This window comes from Harpia harpyja, chromosome Z (assembly GCF_026419915.1).
Source record: "Harpia harpyja isolate bHarHar1 chromosome Z, bHarHar1 primary haplotype, whole genome shotgun sequence".
Classification (NCBI taxonomy): Eukaryota; Metazoa; Chordata; class Aves; order Accipitriformes; family Accipitridae; genus Harpia; species Harpia harpyja.
This window is the reverse complement of record NC_068969.1, coordinates 22,504,051-22,520,144: the sequence shown is the minus strand read 5'-3', so window position 1 is coordinate 22,520,144 and position 16,094 is coordinate 22,504,051. Positions and strand designations below refer to the sequence as shown.

At 42.3% G+C, this 16,094-nt stretch overlaps 1 protein-coding gene across 8 annotated transcripts in view; it reads right to left on the bottom strand.

The window, feature by feature from the left end:
- LOC128137068 (contactin-4) overlaps nucleotides 1–16,094 on the bottom strand; it is a 351,999-nt gene that overhangs the window by 42,204 nt on the left and 293,701 nt on the right. The window lies entirely within an intron of this gene.

The window sequence follows — 16,094 nt, the reverse complement described above, 5'->3', positions numbered from 1 at the left end:
AACCCTTGCAACATGTGGTACACAGGCCACATCTGAAAATCTCCACGCTAGCTGCTTAACAATGTAAAAGCTTCTTCTGAACAGATGCAATGAAGCAGGTGTTTCACTGCTGCTTTTTTCAAGAAGGCTGATGGCTTTTCAGCAAGGGTACCATGCTGCCAGGCTTCCCCTCCGCGCTCTCCACCTCTCTGCCTGCAGTGGGGCTTATCTGCAGTTGCACTCGCAGGTTAAAAAAAAAATATATATCCTATTTCATTCCCATCCCCTCCTCACATACACACTCCCTGTCAAAACAGGGTTGTTATCTGCAGTGGCACACCTCTGTTGGAAGGTGGGAGGCAGGCGGGTTTGGCACATTAATTCCTGGGGTGATCCCCAGCCCCTCCTCTTGCACAAGGGCTGCACTTCAGGCTTGCCTTGTTCTTACAATTAGCTTTGCCTCCTGTTCCAGTTTCTTCTGCTCTGCTCTCAGTCAAGAACAGAAAACCTGATCCTGCCCAGTAAAGCCCACTGAAACATGAATGCCTTGTGCCCTGTGGAGGCATCATCTAAGAAGACTCCAGAAAAAACTTTCCCCCAGCCTAACATCACCTCTTTTAGCAAAATACTTGGTTGTCTGCTCAGTGTCATGTCTTGCAGCAATCTGCTTTCTCCCCTTCAGCCACTTTCAGCCCTGCATTGAAAATCTTACATTAATGCCTGCTTTCTCCTGCTCAATTATTTCCCAATTTAACTAATTTGAAAGAAAATGAAGAAGCCTTCCTGCATCCTTAACGCCAATCAAGCTCTGTGCAACTGGATTGAGAAATTAGAATGAAAGAGACTGAGCAAACAATACTTGCAGCACTGCAGAAGTGCTCAGATGGCAATTCCCACCCAAGAAGGCTTTAAGAAACAGACTGCATGAATCAGCACGAGCCTTTTCTTGCAGCCATGGGGCAACACTGAGGCAGCTGAATAAAGTACCAGTGTGAGACAAGGCATGAACACCAGCGCAAAGGACATCTGCCCACGTCAGCCGTGGAGCTCCCCAGGCTCCTGCCATTTGCAGCCACTGGGTTGAGCACTGTCTCCAGTGGGACTCAGGAGACTTCATGTCACCTAAGTGAACCGGTGTGGGCGCCTTTTGTCACGCTGTGCTCTCTTGATGGGCACACGTGGGCTACTCAGTCCACATGCATAGACTTGCTTTGAAAAATGGGACAGTTTGACTGTCTTTACGACGACGGTGCTGAGCGAGGAGGAGGAAGACGGTGCAAAGTGCTCCAACAGCAGCCACCAAATCTCTATCCTGACTAGCCTCTCCCTGACCTGCTCTTGCAAGCAGCACACCACCACACAGGCCAGCTACAGAGACCAGGGACAGAGGTTATATTTCACACATCAGTAGCAGTGATATTAATAGAAGTTCCTCAACTGGCTTATAGGTCTCCAAATTGTTGCAGTCAGTAACATTCACTACTGTAATTTATTTTTGCAGGAGTCCAGTGCCATATATTTGCTTCTGTAGCAGTTGCTCCAGCTCAATAATTGGAAGAGAGTAGTATATAGCTACTTGTCTCTTATCTTCACTACTATGTTGGCACAAATCAATGCATGTATTACATTAAATGTGCACTGGAGGACAGGACTTGCCACACTGGCCTCCAGTGCAGGAGCCTGGGCAGTGGCAGCACCAGGAGCTCCCAAGGAATTATTTACTGCTGTTATCAATTTCAGGTCTTCGGAAACAATAGTGCCTTTCTGAAAGCTGAAGGTGCCCTTGGCATGCATTAAAATTCAAATCAATATAAATGACAGAACAAGCTCAGCAATATGCTCCAGCTCAAGCAGGACCACCCTGCTCCGGCACTGCCCCTGCCAGGCTCTGCACTCACTCCCTCAGCCTTTTTGCCATCCCAAGAAATCCAGAAAAAAGTGATGTTTTAGGCTACTTCTGTACAGTTGAGATTTTATATTTATTTATTTATGTTTTATTTTTAGCCATATGGTTGAAACCTATTTACTGGATAATCTCTTCCATAGATCATTTTAATTGTATCTGTTGATGAAGCCAGCTTTAATTTCAAATTCTAATGCCTTTTCTGTCTCTGTCTTTCTCATGCTATTGGTTTCATTCTAAGTCATTTTTATTGCCAATGTAAAATTAGTTTGTAGTTAATATGGACTGGATCGCTCCAGAGACAACCTTTGGATGAGGACAGTCAATCCACCACCGGCTTTGGCACATCTCGGGGAGCTAGTGCTGTCTTTATTTCCTTCCATTTTGAAGCTGAATGCCACGGCTGGCTGGCTTTACAATTTTTGAGCACGTGAGCATCCTTTAACTCTGGTAACACGCTGTGGTGAGTTCAGGCAGGACTTGCACCGAGTTCTCCAAACCCAGTCCCCGGAGAGTCTCCAGGCATGTTTAACTCTCCTCTGGTAACTAATTCCCTGCACAGTCCTGTAAATGACCAGCATTAAAACTGACAAATAATTGTGCAAGTTAACTGATTTTTTAAAAAAATAAATCAGACCATTAAAACCTTACTGTGACTCATTGATTAGGAGGCCTTATGGTTATGTGGCTCTTTTTGCTGAAGGTGCTTTTCTACGCTGAATGTTTTGTCCTCTAATTTGAATCCAATGTGTTAGAAGTTAACAAGTAATTATTTTAACACTTTGAAATTTGTTACAGTTAGTTGAGAAAGTAGGAAGGACTTTCACTGATTTTGCTAATTCACAAATTTTCTTTGCAGACATATCTGCATTAAACGAGGAGAGAGGCTCATTTCAGGCCACTGAGGGTTCTTAAACTGCTAATTGGCTTGAAAACAAACATCCCTTCATCAACTCCTTTTAGCAGTTTGGTTGAAAAGTTCTTTCAAGACACAAAATTCAAATTAAATGAAGCACTGTTTGGTATGCTTTCTTTCTCTTCTGAATGTTTTCTAATAAGATGCCTAGGAAGACATAAAAATAACCCACTTTTCCAATAAATGTGTATTACTTCAGAACAGAGTGCTGGTTGCTGAGTATGCACCTCTTTAAACCACTACAAACTAAAAAAAAAAATGAGCTATTGAATGTTTTGAGTTCCCTGATACTACTAACCACAGCGGCAGTAAAAACAACTAAAATGTACATCTCTTCTTCTACAGGTTAATGCAACTGCTCTACTGATAACCTGGCTCTAAGTCACTGCTACTATCACAGAATAATCAAAGAAGATAAAAATATCCATTTGGAAAAAAAGAGATGATATAAGACAGTTTAGCATCCTTATATAAAAAAAGGTCATCTATTTTAAACATAGCATTTGAAAGACAGAATCTGTTGGTCTGTTGTCAACTGGAGATTTGAGGTCCACAGAGAGCAGAGACACATCTGAAATTAGGAGATAAAAGGACTGTTTTTGTTTCCTAAACCGAAGCTTGGGTTCTCCCCAGGAAGAGCTGACCTTGTCAGTGTTTTGATCAAAACTCGTCTGGGGACAAAGGACCTTTAAAACTGCTGAAAACATTCCTCCCTAGCCTTCCTTGCCCATTTTTTTTTTTTTGCTGCTGCAGCAGCAAATGTAAAAAGTTGCAAGCTGAACACTTTCCATTGCCCTAAAGCAGCCTTTTCCAAAACCAACTGGCACCCGGTTTCCATAGCAGCTTTTTGTTGATGCTGCACGCCCGACGACTGCGCGTGCCCTTTGCCAGCTCTGCAGGAATGGAAGTGTCTTAAGGCATTTGTCTATTTGGTTGGTGTGAACCTTGAAAAGTAGATGAAGGAGAAAGATGCATCTTTATGGATGACAAATATCTAAGTGTATGCTACAGCTGCACGGAGCTCTGCTGCTATTCAAGGACACCCAAGCTACCTAGAAAGGACCCACCTTGGCATCATGGCCACATCAGCACAGCCCTCTGCCTGGATCGCTATAGCAATACTAACTTGCCCTGTGTCTCCAGCAACTGCTGGAAATGGCTGGAAGAGGTCAGGCACACCTGGAGCAGTATGAGGAAAAATAGCAGTGCATAATCATTTCGGTCTGATCTATTTGCGCTTATTTTTCAGCTCATGATACATCTGCCATACCTGTTAAGTTGCCCATGAGCAGGTTGTGTTACTTCCAACCCCGAATTGAGCACAATAGATCTGATTCATGTAGCTCACCACAGCATTCCCCACTGCTGGGCAGGATTCCCAGGAGCAGATAAATATTTCTCAGTCAGTAACATATGTATTTAGAGATAGAACACATCCTGTTGAGATCAGTAGAAGTTTTATCACCGACTTTGTGAAAACAAGATCAAGCCCTTATTTGGAATATAAACAATGACTGAAAACTGCAAAACTCACAGAGCACATCATATAACTGAGTATCAGTAATTAACTCCAGCCCAGCTCCAAGGAAATCTGACCTTTGGGTGTCTGACTGCATCACTCGCATCTACCAAAACATGCCTACGACCTACTGCTTGTGTTTGACTCCACGCTTTGACAGAATGTTTGCTTAAAAATCCCAGACTTAAAATATCTACTGTAACATCTTGCTCTGTTATTTAAAAGAAAATCTGTGCGGGTCCAGGAACCAAATCCATCAGCACTACAGAGCCAGGGGTTGTTCAACCTCACCTGCACCTTGCAGTCATCCGGTGAAAGCCTTTGCAGGGATGAGTAGCAGGGCCAGGCGCTAACCTTTTCATTGCAAATTATTTTCTAGCTCACAAAGTACACACATCACCGACAGAAGATCTGTACCAGACAGATGATACTGCAGGTATCCCTCAATATATTCTTCTCAGCTTGCCCTCTATTTTTCTGTTCAGCAGATGGAAACATGTGGAATATGAATGGACTACAAATGCAGTGCATATGGCAGGTTGCGTGTGCGATGGTAACGGTTATCTTCCCGAGGGACGCAGCACGCAGGCGGGCAGCACGACTGTGGGACTGCAGATTCCAGCTCCAATGTTTCTTTGGAGCAAAGTGCTTATAATTATAAAGTGACTTTTTTTTCCCCTCAAATGGTTTTATTAGCACTGCTGCAATGAAATAAGGTATGTTGTTTCTTATCTGATAATTTTAGCATTTTAATTTACGAAATACAAGCGTAACTACACTTCCTTTCACCGTTGATTAAACACATGCATCCGAAATATTTCATGCTTAGCCAAGTGAATATTTTAATTATTTTTTTTTCCCCAGGAAACAATGCTTAGGATGTCCGATCCTTTTTCTATTACAGGGAGAAAAGATGTCTTAGAGTAAGCATTTAAATGAATGTCAGTTGGAAGAAACACACACTGAGTGCAATTTGAGATAAAACTACCATTGATCCCTTCATGTACAGCCTTTGTGGCAGTGGTTGACGTGGCTATTGAAAAGCGACTGTGGTGCCAGAGTTATTCTAAGAGATAATCCGTCTTCTGAGAGAGGATTTAGGTTAAATGTACCTGTGAAAAACAGTGTCTTTCAGCCAACATGATGAATGGCCTATTGTCCATCCGAAGGCTTGCTTGGGCTAGGGGGGGGTTGGAAGCAAAGGAAGAAAGCAAAAGCACCAGACAGACCCAACTGCAATCTCAGCGGTGTATTTGCTCAGCCTTTTCCCATAATTCATAGGCAGGAATATCTAGAGCAATTTTTAGCCTAACAGCAACTTTGCTTCATGCCACAACTCTACTGCAAATGTAAATGATTCTGGGCCATTGCATTATTTATCAATTATTTCTATTTCTATTGCATGTCTTTGTAGCAGTTTATAACCTTTTTAATAATGCTTCCCATGCAATGAGGCAGAGACTGGGATTATTCAACTGATCTCATAAATGCAATATTGGCCATTAGGCTATTTCAGGAAAACACAGTGAAATTTAGAAATACTCACAGGTTTGGCTGAGAGGGAGGATACAGTGCTCAGAGCACAGCCCTCCCCGAAATCAGGGACACCGCTTACGAGTACCTGCTCATCACTTGCAGAATGGGGTGGTTCAGATTATGGTCCACAGCTAATAATTTCTGTGGCCCTGGGATGCAGTCTTCGTGTGTAACTACAACCTTTATGTTGTATAAATAAATAACAGTAAGGTCAGAGCTTTCTGCTTCATAACATTAATCCCCACTAAAGTATACGCCGAGGTCAAAGCCAGCTTCTTGGGGCTTCACTCAACACCCTTGACGGTCCCTGGTGCGCCGGGAGGAAAGGGCAAGGGGAGAGCCCTGATCCTAACCTCCCCCAGCACCTTGTCACGCCATCTGAGACTCCCCACCCTACATCAATACCGGCCCAAAACTCTCAGCATCCCCCTGTAAGCAGACAGGGCTTTCCAGGCTTGGGCTTCGCCCATGTCCTGTTACTCCAGATGTTTCTGAAAATGGGTGAGGAAGGGATGGTGTCCACACTGCCACCAACGTGGGACATCCATATGTCCTGAGGGCTATGGTCAGGACAGCAACATGAGCAAGGATGGGACAAGTTGGGTCCGTGTCTAACAGCCATTAGGATAAGTCTGAGTGAAACGCAGGATAATACTGCTGTTAGATAAGCATTACAGTGGTTTCCATTTGATCATCCATCTAAATTCACAACTGATGTGGAGAGTCATACTGCGTAGGCAGTCTTCTACACACCTGCAACTTCTTGTCCAGGACCTGTTAGTTTTGATTTAGATAACCACCTTCAGCTGCTTCGGTACTTATTTGTCTATAACTACTTCTCTTTTCATGGTTCACAGAAAAGCCTGAGCTAATTTAAAGCCTCAGTCAAAGCCCATTTAATTTAGTGCATGTCTTTCTCTTGGTGAAAGCAGGCATTAGATAAGGCCTTCCTTATCCATGACAACTGGCAGGTCTCTTAACAGCAAACTCCCTATAATTAATTTTCAGGTAAGAACTATATTTGCTCAAAATAAACCGAGGTAAAACCCTGTTGCATTGAGTTCAGTAGAACATTTTCCACAGCTTTGCTGGAGATACATTTTAAATGAAGCTAAAGAGCCTGAGGATGAAGTGTTTGAACTCCTGAGGTTGTGTGCGGCACAACTACGCGGGGCTGCTGGGGTCTCTGTCATGGGAGTGCTTCTTGATCTGTAAAATACACATATTTTGTCCAAGGAAAAACACTGGCTGGAGAAGGCACTGAGGAACATCACCTTTGCACCATTTTTACTAGTACATCTGAGTCACGAAGGACACCAAAAGGTTTACTGCTAAATTACAGCAACTGTGAATTGGCTAGACATCTATGGTGCACAGAATTTGGGTTCATTTGGCATTTTCTGTCTTCTGGGCTTACAACAGGAAAGCACAAAAAATTAAAATGAATCTTTTGGAAGATCTTCCTAGGTAATAGCTGCTCTTACCTTGCTGCACTGAAAAATACAGAGTGCTACACTGTTTTTCCTTACTTAATTCTCGATACTGATCTCCAAGAAAATACTAAGAACACTTCTTCCAGCAATGTGAACTGTTGTGTATAAATGTGTTCTCATTTTAGGCTTTTAATTTACAGGCTTGCTAAGTATGAAGAATTAAAGGTGAGGAGAGTACAAATTGCAATTCTTTCAGGTTATCATAAAAACCTCTAAATATTATTCTAGAGAAAGAAAAAAACCAGAACATATTTTGCTCAGATAAATATTTTTGAGAAAGTAGTAGAGGCCCCTTTGGCAACATCAAACACCACAACTCCACTGAATTCAGTATCAGCTTAAACCAGTCATGCATCTGGCATCCTAAGTTCTCCCACAATTCTCTTTTTCAACAAATTGTTTATCTGCAATGATGGAACAGTCCAAATAAATAATATTGTATCTAGCCTATAATAATATCTATAAACATAAAAGCTGTGTTTTGTCATCATCCTCCCTTTTGACTGTAAATTTTTAAGACAAGTCTGGAAGTGACAAAACCTCATCCCGAAGCAGTGGGGCGGCAGGAGGGAATGAAGGGAGCATTTACAGCTATTAGAGACTTCATGTAAATTGTTTAAAGATGCCTAGAGTCATAATTCAAATGTAAAAATATCCCTAGGTTATCTAAGAAGAACAGTTCTCTACAAAATATCTTTCTTAAGGGATGCTGGTAACAGGAAGAAACAAATGAAAACCAAACACAAACACTGCTAGGGACCCTGAAGGAAATGAGTAGGCTGTGGTGAATTTCAAATAATAGAAACCTTTTGCCTTCTCTCCCTTACTGCTCTTTTTTCACTACACACAAAATTAAAATAAATACAGTAAGAAAGACCATGTCATGAAAATAAATATTTGAGGAAGCAGATTTGAGTAAAGCAAAGGAAAGCTCATTTTTACAGCTTTCTGTCCTGAGACATGAGGCAATGATAATTTGAGCTATATGGGAGGATTTTGCAAGTCTAGAAGCATCCAGTGGTGAAAAGAGCCAATCTTCCATTGATTTTGGTGGGAAGTGAAGACCATCCCCCATGGGAAACTGCCCTTTTGACACAGCTCTTCAACTTCGCAGTTTATTTTTACAGACGAAGTTGGCCATTTGCCATAAACCACGAAAGCCGCAACGGCACCATGAAGGATAGGGATGCTCTGCACCTGCACCGGCAGCCCCAGGACTTCTCCCCCGGAGCGGCTCTTGCTGGTGGTGCTGGAGGGGCAAAGCACACGTGCAAAACAGCCCGTGAAAGGCTAAAACATCCCTTTATGCACAAGTACCCACCCACATACACACTGCTCCCCCCAAAGCATTCTCTCGTACTCGGAAGCGAGGTGAATCTTGCATATAAAGCAGCAGGTGCTGTGAAGTCACTACTGCATTCAGTCTACCTAATGTTCGGTGAAATACTTGCTGTGCTCATTCTTCCAGGGCAGTGACTATAGCCAGAGGCATGGGGATTAAGTGACTTCTCCCAGTCTATGAAGAGGCACAGTGGGAATCCGAAGAACCAAATTTAGAAGGGCAGCCTCCAGCCACCCTCGCCAACAATTCCTTCCCTGACGAAGACAAGCCACCACCCTATACCTACAGTAAACGCTCTGGAGGTTTGGAGAACATGAACATTAAAGGGAACTCCACTGAAGCTCATAAAAATTATTCTCTTATGAGAAAAAAAATCTGTGCAAGATTTTCTGTGCATCAGCTGCTGACACAAACCATTTCTGGAAGCATTCGTGAGATTAGAGCAGAAGCAGTAAATGCATTCTCACCTTATTTGTTCCAGCTGATGCCACCCGAATAGAAGCCCTAAGGCACAGTCTTTCAAATGTAACACATCTTTTCCTCTAGTTTCAACAAAAAATGCCCACAGTACAAAGATAAATTACCCACTCCACTTGTAATTGGCATTAACATAGATTTGCAAGATCCAAAGACACATTTACATCACTTAAAAATGATGTTTAAATAATCATCAAAAATATCGCCAAGTCTGGTAGGTTGTCTAAAAAGTTCATTAGGAATCCTTTTTCCCCCGCAGACAAATAATTATTTCCTTGGATTTTAAACATGTGTTTCTTAAAGTGTGGCCCTAACTGTAAAATCATTACCTTCTTGCTCTTAATCATATAAATAGCCAAGAGAAGAAATATTTGATAATAGTTTTTTTCCTTCAAAATGCTACAGACTTACTAAAATCATTATTACTATTTTCTTCAGTTGGAGGACAAGTATGAACCACACATCAATTTCAAATTGCATTTAGGAGACTAATTACAGGCATTTATTTTTTAAAGCGTTAGCTGCAGCATGTGCTCACAACGGAGAGAAACCTGCCTCGCTGCTGGGAGCCAGATCCTGCCGCCTCTGACACAACAGCACTGCGGGGAGGAACTCGCTCTTTCCTGGGGCATCTTTACAGAGAGGGAGAAATAATTTGTAGCCATATGCACGGTACCTAGAGATTAATTTAATAATCATAAAGATGAGACACCTCACGCAGGAAAAGCAGCACCCGTTTAACGGCACACAGCGAGTGACAGTGTTTCTGTTAAGGATGCGTAAACACGGGGCATGTCTTACTGTGCTCTGGAGGTCTGATGCCTCTGGATGCTTCATCCTCTCCTTTTGCCTGCCTCTGCAACCTTTAAAATTAACTTTTAAAATTAATACACAAGCACCAAGGTAAAAGGCCCTGGACTCCTCTAGATACCTTGCGTCACAGCAGCACCGCGAGTTCAGTCAAACCATGGCTGGGCTGCAGTTGCAAGCTCATTCCAGCAGCAGCAGCGGTAGCAATGATGTCCTACATGTGTATCACTGAATACTACAATAACACCACGCTGAAAATAATCTGCTGGGAAAATAGGAACAGATTGCTGATGTTAGAGGAGAATGTGTCAAGGTGTGAGAGAGAGTCTCATTTCTGGAACACCAGCTGAAACTTGGCGTGGGTTGGGATTCAGTTTGTGGCTGCTTATAGGAAATAATTTCCTAGCTCTACAGGAACAGATAAATGAACTTGAAAATTTTAGGGATCAGCCTAATTACTTTACAGATACAAAATAAAATGGCACTCAGTCTGGATTCTAGGTAACTCTCTAACCCTTCTCAGATAACCTTTTGCTAGAAACATTTGCTCAAGAACAGAGAGAAAAGACAAAGCAAGAACGAACTGGAGTTGCTGACTTACTATCAATGCTGAAGAAAGGTTATGCATACAAGCATACGCTAGATATCTCAAACTACAAAAGCAACAGTATTTATTATCTTTGCCAGATACACACAAAGAAAAGAAAACAGGTCCATGTAACTATCCCTTAAGGAGCAAGGAAAACTTAGTGACCTACTCATAAAGAGAACTATGGCAAAACTGACTGGTTTTTCACCAACGGATTTCAGATCACACAGATCAGTGGTTCTTACTGTTAGCACAAACTAAGCTACAAGTGTTTAGTGTTGAGCTGACAGACCCACAGCCATGACGAGCTTATGTTAAAACATACTGTCATCTTCCAGAACGACACAGAGCTAAAACCAGCTTCTGCTGGGAAACAAACAGTCCATGAACACAAGGCCATCAAACCTAGGACAACTGCTTTCCAATACCTCTGACCATTGAATCAAGTGGTTTCCTGGTTAATTTTAGTTCTCTTTTTCCAGAAAATTGGTTAAAGTAAGTTGACACACCAGTTATTTCAGATATTCCAATGAAGTAGAGCCATCTTCTGCCATTGTCTCTGAAAACTAAGATGAATGCTCCATTGTCGATTCAAAGTTCAAAAAGCTATTTGCAGAGTGTCATTTTTCATTTTGCCTAGGCAGGATGTAATGAAAACCCGACAAGTTATTGATGGTTTGGTTACCTGTCTGCCTTAAAGAAATTGCACAGGTGCTTTATTTAAAAAAAAAGACAGTCAACACAATTAATGCAAAACAATGATACGAAGCATCCTTTGAGGTTTTATTTTCTGCTGAAGTGTCACTAGACCATGTGTCCAAAAGCCACTGCTGGCAATTCATCTCTCAAGTAATCAGTATAAAAATATTACCATGCTTTGTAGCCTGGCACCAGACTGGGAAAGATGTGCTGTCTGTCCTATTGCCATTTTCTTTCTGGCTGTTTGGAGTAATTAACCACTAATTAGGAAGTTTGAGGCAACAAATAAAAAATTGGAATTTATACAACTTTTTAAACTCCAGACGCAGTGAAAGAGTAAGAGAAAAGCCTTTCTTTTCTTGCCTGATTTCACAGTTTTTTCTTCTCAAAATGACATAACATCAAAGTGAATATGTTAAAATTCCTGTTACAAAAATAATACCCGAGGGGCCTGTAAATCAACAACCCTTGTGAGGAGGTCCTTAGGATATGAACTCTCAAGAAAACCATGGCTAACCTCTTCCAGAGAGAAAAGTCTTTCTGAACAGTTTTGAATTGCAGAAGACAACAAAAAAAACCAGGTGAGAGCTTTCTGCTTTTCCTTGGCCACAATCACTCCAGCTCCTGGGAGGACAGACTGCTGCTTTGGGCTTCAACCTGTGACTCTCGCCGACGCTGTGCCGGCCCGGGCACTGCGGACAGGACGGAGAGGCTCGGCTTCCCGCGGGGCAGGACTTCAGCTTCCTCTCCGCAGCAGCTGGCAGCGCCTGCATCAGGCAGTATTCTTCTTTATGAACAAATTAACATTCACTGCCCATATTAATAAGCCTGCAGACACAGCTGTGCATTAACATATCCAAGAGGCTTTTCAGCTACAGCTGCCTGGTGTCATACAGGCCCGAGCATGGGGCTCCTTATTTTCCCGGCGGGCTCCGAGCAGCAGACCACGTCTCCTTCAGACAAGGCTGGGATTTTGGGGCTGCTCTGTTTGGGTTTTTGTTTGCGGATGGGTACAAAGCCCCAAGTCCTCATCAGAATCCCAGTGCTCTTTCCTGGTCTTGCAAATTCTCATCTTCTTTTCAGCAGTTACCAAGGCACCAGAACTTCTACAACTGAACTTAGCTTTCTAGATCAGCTCTGACTGTAGGCTACAGTGGAGAGCAGTAATGAAATACCTGGAAAAATCTGTACCTAAATTACTTAAACCCTGAAACACATAAACCACTTTTGAAAACAAATCGTGTTTTCTGGAAGTGCGGTTCCCTCTCCTGAATGTGATTTGACAAGGCCCAAGCTCGCCGGGCACTCTTTATGCTTCCAAATGCTGCTGTGACTGAACTCAATGGGTAAATGCCACTATATGCTGCATTTCTGTGCTTTTACTGGTTTTCAGTAGAAAAAAATAATAAAAAAAAACCTTCCTGCTTTAAGCAGTATGGCTTTATGTGTGCAAGAGTGTGCTCATATATCATGAAGCTTGTCAAGACTGCAAGATAATGGGACCAACTGGGAAAATTTCCATGAAGATAGTGAGCGTGCCTGGAGTATCTAGGTCAGATCCTGCTCTAACAAAGTGCACTATGAGGGTCCCTTTATACAGAAACTTGTTTAATTAAGATAACAGATGTTGCTATTATACAAGTCCTAGTGAGTGGCTGTTTAATTGGACACTTTCATATTTTTTGGTACCAGCACAGAACATCATTTGTTTTTAATGAATTTCCTTCCTTACAATTAAACTGTATAAACAATGCATGCACTGTATATTCATAGAAAAGAAACAGCTCTAATGATTTAAAGGCTTTACATGAACAAGAACAGGAGAAGAGCAATTTGTTTCGGGGCTTAAAAGTACAATTATTTTTCTGTCCTGGACTGAGTACATGTCTGGTAATAGGGTAAATGTTCTCCTAAAGCTATTGGAAGTCACATTAGGAATGAAGACCATTGTGTACATATTTTAAACATCCACTGTTTCAAGGGAATACACATTAGATTTTGACATGTGTAAGCTCTTACCAAGTGCATGGGACAGCTGACAACACTGCCAGCCCTGCTCCCCTCCTCGCAGCGATGCCCCGCAGCACCCCAGAGCAGGGCTCTCAACACCGGGCACTCACTAGAGCCAGCACTAGCCCAGACCCAAATGCTTCACCCTGCTGCAGTACCACAGCCTGTCCCCATGCTCTGGCTAATCAACACATTGGCGGGTGGCCGGTAACAAACCACGAGACTGGCAGAAATACAGTATTTCCCTCAGTAAACGTTGTCTTGGTTTTCCTGCACATAGTCTACACTTGGGGAGCAAGGGAGAATGAGCACCGCAGGAAGCCGTGGCAGACAGAGGGACCGAAACATGACATCTGCCGTCATCTGCTCTTGAACCATACAAAGAGTTCTGGGAAATGACAGTATGTCTCTCTGACAGACTGATATCTAAAATGAAACACTCTGTCAGAAAGAAATAAATGTAATTATTACCATTATTGCATGTAAATTAAAGACATTTCTCTAAGTCAAAACCAAGCACCTGAGAAAAGACTTGCAAGGAAAGCGATGCAAATTTTGCATTACAAACCAGCACCTAACAACCCATTCCAACACTACTCCAGCAAAATTACTCCATGCCAACAGCAAAATATATCCCTCTACCAATTCCATGAGAAATTTTCTTAAGATACTCTAATAAAATGGCCTTTGGTGGTAAGTTATTAAAAGAGTTCAATCTGTGCAGCCAAGTGACAAAATGCCCCAGTTTGTGGATGCAGATCACAGGACCAGTCTCAGCTCTAACGCTAAACCCCAGCACTCCCACAGCTAAGCCCTCGGACACCACGCACCTACGTGACAGCACCTGCAGATTTGTTGGGCTGCAACGTTGTTTTTCCGTGTGCTATGGAAAACCATATGAAAATTAAGGGAGATTTAATTGGTTTAAAATTAACTGGTTTAAGTTAACTGCTGAATTAACGGGTTTAAAATATTTAAAAAATGCTTCCTGATCTACAGTTCAAAGAGAATTACAGTTCCATTGCAGGACATTCCTCCAACGGTTTGGAGTGTGGGAGCAGCTGTGACAGAGGCTTATTTTAATTTCAGCTGGCAGCACTCTGCGTAGCTCCAGGATTTGTCTCTAATCACGCACAGCCTGATTCTCCCTCCTGCACCCAGGAAATCTGAATGAAGGAGCCGGCAACTACAGCAACTTCTGATTTCCACCACTGCGAGGATGAAGCGCTCGCACTTGCAACCGAGCGCATTTCTCTGTGGGATCTGTGCTGTAATTATGAAGGAATTGAAAGGTTTCTGTGATAAGAGCACCTGAAAATAAAGGTTTTAAAGCACTAGTCTCAGTAACAAATTTATCTAACGTTGTTGCATTAGATGTAATTGAATTATTATGAGAGGATTAACAAATCCTGCAAGAACAATCTCACTGCCGTGACTTACCCTCCTACTGCCGATGAGTAATATATACAATGTAATGCCAGGAAATAATTGTCACAAATGAGAAATACTGTGGACTGGAGGATGCTTGGCTTTAGGAGTTCAGGATTTTAAAGGAAAGTCCTCCATTAAGGATTTCCTTTCATTCACTTCAGTATTATACAGGGGCCATCATTTAATGGAAGTTTTTCCAAACTTGTGAGTGACTATGGATTTCTGGTTTACATTGGTAAATCTCATGTAAAATTGCCCTCTACTTCTGTGACTCCCACTGATATGGAGGAATCGTTGATTTGGTTTCTGAGACAGCTTTGGAGCAAAGTACAGGCACAGTTTGAATCATCTGTCATTCACATGGTGTAATAATTGCAGAAGACCATGCCTCTGTATACAATGCCTGTATGATGCCTATATCCTATGTTTACAATGCCATAGATGCTATGTATTTTATATCCAAAAACTCACTTTACACTGACTATGTTATTTCATAAAATCTGGGGGATGAAGACCAAAGTGCCACTGAGATTTAAATAAAAACCAAATCCCCTAAGTCACGGCTCTACAGTCTGTGCACTCATCACTCGAGGAGTTTTTGCCTGGTTTTGAATGCCAGCCCTCCTTGGGCAGCTGGGCGGTAACACTCTTTATCTCGATCTCACAGGCTTAAGTCCAGCATCACTTCTGTGTCACACTGATGTAGTTGGGACATGAGAAAAGAGAACCTATGTAATGGGATCCCAGCTCTCCTGGGATCTCTGTTCTCCTATTGTTGAGTCAGAATAAAGAGATCAGAAGTTAAAAATGTCTGGAAATACGAATATAGGAGAACCAAATGGTAAGTGAAAAACATTCTGAACTCAAATCTCTCTCTCTGAGGAACAATCTGACACGTCCCAAAGACACATCACAGTTTTGCAATCACCAGAAGATACCACTTCCACCTTGAGCTCCTGTCCTGGTTTCAGCTGGGATAGAGTTAATTTTCTTTCCAGTCGCTGGTATAGTGTTATGTTTTGGATTTAGTATGAGAATAATGTTGATAACACATGGATGTTTTCAGTTGTTGCTAAGTAGCGTTTAGACCCAAGTCAAGGATTTTTCAGCTTCTCATGCCCAGCCAGCAAGAAGTCTCTCTGATAATGCAGCCTGCACAGCTTTATGGTGACCATTCCTGTCTAAAAGGTATCCCCTGTTCCTGAGCGAGGGTTTCCCAGAGGGTAGATGTATTTTAGTCGTGTCTCCTGTCCCAATGGTGTGAAATGTTGGAGATGTGGCCCTGTGAGGTTCATTTGTACAGAGTGGCATTAATAGGACTGAAGAAGACCTCTCCCACAGACGGTAACAGTCATTTTGCACTGAAACGTGAAAGGAAGATCAAGGATAG